The sequence below is a fragment of the Musa acuminata genome, unplaced genomic scaffold (assembly GCF_036884655.1).
Source record: "Musa acuminata AAA Group cultivar baxijiao unplaced genomic scaffold, Cavendish_Baxijiao_AAA HiC_scaffold_881, whole genome shotgun sequence".
Classification (NCBI taxonomy): Eukaryota; Viridiplantae; Streptophyta; class Magnoliopsida; order Zingiberales; family Musaceae; genus Musa; species Musa acuminata.
In genome coordinates, this window is record NW_027021103.1 from 15,001 (window position 1) to 18,434 (window position 3,434).

Below are 3,434 nucleotides of genomic sequence, written 5' to 3' on the forward strand. Positions count from 1 at the left end.
GACGGTGCTGCTTCTCGCTTCGCTCGCTGTTCGCCGCTCGCCGCTCGCTCGCGCAGCCAAAAATGGCCAGTTTTGGCCCGTTTTTGGGCTGTTTTGGCCTGTTTTTGGTCTGTTCTGGCGTGGCGCGGTGACCGTCGTGAGCGGAGCAAAACGTCAGCCATCTCAGCACCTTGGAACCCCCCGGGTGGCACAGGGCTGGATGGGGCTTTCGTATAGCAGGGACGGTGCTGCCTCACGCTTCGCTCGCTGTTCGCCGCTCGCCGCTCGCTCGCGCAACCTAAAATGGCCAGTTTTGGCCCGTTTTTGGGCTGTTTTGGCCTGTTTTTGGTCCGTTCTTGCGTGGCACGGCGACCGTCGTGAGCGGAGCAAAACGTCAGCCATCTCAGCACCCTGGAACCCCCCGGGTGGCACAGGGCTGGATGGGGCTTTCGTATAGCAGGGACGGTGCTGCCTCTCGCTTCGCTCGCTGTTCGCCGCTCACCGCTCGCTCGCTCAGCCAAAAATGGCCAGTTTTGGCCCGTTTTTGGGCTGTTTTGGCCTGTTTTTGGTCCGTTCTTGCATGGCGCGGTGACCGTCGTGAGCGGAGCAAAACGTCAGCCATCTCAGCACCCTGGAACCCCCCGGGTGGCACAGGGCTGGATGGGGCTTTCGTATAGCAGGGACGGTGCTGCCTCACGCTTCGCTCGCTGTTCGCCGCTCGCCGCTCGCTCGCGCAGCCAAAAATGACCAGTTTTGGCCCGTTTTTGGGCTGTTTTGGCCTGTTTATGGTCCGTTCTTGCGTGGTGCGGTGACCGTCGTGAGCGGAGCAAAACGTCAGCCATCTCAGCACCCTGGAACCCCCCGGGTGGCACAGGGCTGGATGGGGCTTTCGTATATAGCAGGGACGGTGCTGCCTCTCGCTTCGCTCGCTGTCCGCCGCTCGCCGCTCGCTCGCGCAGCCAAAAATGGCCAGTTTTGGCCCGTTTTTGGGCCGTTTTGGCCAGTTTTTGGCCTGTTCTTGCATTGCGCGGTGACCGTCGAGAGCGGAGCAAAACGTCAGCCATCTCAGCACCCTGGAACCCCCCGGGTGGCACAGGGCTGGATGGGGCTTTCGTATAGCAGGGACGGTGCTGCCTCTCGCTTCGCTCGCTGTCCGCCGCTCGCCGCTCGCTCGTGCAGCCAAAAATGGCCAGTTTTGGCCCGTTTTTGGGCCGTTTTGGCCAGTTTTTGGCCTGTTCTTGCATTGCGCGGTGACCGTCGAGAGCGGAGCAAAACGTCAGCCATCTCAGCACCCTGGAACCCCCCGGGTGGCACAGGGCTGGATGGGGCTTTCGTATAGCAGGGACGGTGCTGCCTCTCGCTTCGCTCGCTGTCCGCCGCTCGCCGCTCGCTCGTGCAGCCAAAAATGGCCAGTTTTGGCCCGTTTTTGGGCCGTTTTGGCCAGTTTTTGGCCTGTTCTTGCATTGCGCGGTGACCGTCGAGAGCGGAGCAAAACGTCAGCCATCTCAGCACCCTGGAACCCCCCGGGTGGCACAGGGCTGGATGGGGCTTTCGTATAGCAGGGACGGTGCTGCCTCTCGCTTCGCTCGCTGTCCGCCGCTCGCCGCTCGCTCGTGCAGCCAAAAATGGCCAGTTTTGGCCCGTTTTTGGGCCGTTTTGGCCAGTTTTTGGCCTGTTCTTGCATTGCGCGGTGACCGTCGAGAGCGGAGCAAAACGTCAGCCATCTCAGCACCCTGGAACCCCCCGGGTGGCACAGGGCTGGATGGGGCTTTCGTATAGCAGGGACGGTGCTGCCTCTCGCTTCGCTCGCTGTCCGCCGCTCGCCGCTCGCTCGTGCAGCCAAAAATGGCCAGTTTTGGCCCGTTTTTGGGCCGTTTTGGCCAGTTTTTGGCCTGTTCTTGCATTGCGCGGTGACCGTCGAGAGCGGAGCAAAACGTCAGCCATCTCAGCACCCTGGAACCCCCCGGGTGGCACAGGGCTGGATGGGGCTTTCGTATAGCAGGGACGGTGCTGCCTCTCGCTTCGCTCGCTGTCCGCCGCTCGCCGCTCGCTCGCGCAGCCAAAAATGGCCAGTTTTGGCCCGTTTTTGGGCCGTTTTGGCCAGTTTTTGGCCTGTTCTTGCATTGCGCGGTGACCGTCGAGAGCGGAGCAAAACGTCAGCCATCTCAGCACCCTGGAACCCCCCGGGTGGCACAGGGCTGGATGGGGCTTTCGTATAGCAGGGACGGTGCTGCCTCTCGCTTCGCTCGCTGTCCGCCGCTCGCCGCTCGCGCAGCCAAAAATGGCCAGTTTTGGCCCGTTTTTGGGCCGTTTTGGCCAGTTTTTGGCCTGTTCTTGCATTGCGCGGTGACCGTCGAGAGCGGAGCAAAACGTCAGCCATCTCAGCACCCTGGAACCCCCCGGGTGGCACAGGGCTGGATGGGGCTTTCGTATAGCAGGGACGGTGCTGCCTCTCGCTTCGCTCGCTGTTCGCCGCTCGCCGCTCGCTCGCGCAGCCAAAAATGGCCAGTTTTGGCCCGTTTTTGGGCTGTTTTGGCCAGTTTTTGGCCTGTTCTTGCGTGGTGCGGTGACCGTCGTGAGCGGAGCAAAACGTCAGCCATCTCAGCACCCTGGAACCCCCCGGGTGGCACAGGGCTGGATGGGGCTTTCGTATAGCAGGGACGGTGCTGCCTCTCGCTTCGCTCGCTGTTCGCCGCTCGCCGCTCGCTCGCGCAGCCAAAAATGGCCAGTTTTGGCCCGTTTTTGGGCTGTTTTGGCCTGTTTTTGGGCTGTTCTTGTGTGGCGCGGTGACCGTCGTGAGCGGAGCAAAATGTCAGCCATCTCAGCACCCTGGAACCCCCCGGGTGGCACAGGGCTGGATGGGGCTTTCGTATAGCAGGGACGGTGCTGCCTCGCGCTTCGCTCGCTGTTCGCCGCTCTCCGCTCGCTCGCGCAGCAAAAAATGGCCAGTTTTGGCCCGTTTTTGGGCTGTTTTGGCCAGTTTTTGGCCTGTTCTTGCGTGCCGCGGCGACCGTCGTGAGCGGAGCAAAACGTCAGCCATCTCAGCACCCTGGAACCCCCCGGGTGGCACAGGGCTGGATGGGGCTTTCGTATAGCAGGGACGGTGCTGCCTCTCGCTTCGCTCGCTGTCCGCCGCTCGCTGCTCGCTCGCGCAGCCAAAAATGGCCAGTTTTGGCCCGTTTTTGGGCTGTTTTGGCCTGTTTTTGGGCTGTTCTTGTGTGCCGCGGCGACCGTCGTGAGCGGAGCAAAATGTCAGCCATCTCAGCACCCTGGAACCCCCCGGGTGGCACAGGGCTGGATGGGGCTTTCGTATAGCAGGGACGGTGCTGCCTCTCGCTTCGCTCGCTGTCCGCCGCTCGCCGCTCGCTCGCGCAGCCAAAAATGGCCAGTTTTGGCCCGTTTTTGGGCCGTTTTGGCCAGTTTTTGGCCTGTTCTTGCGTTGCGCGGTGACCGTC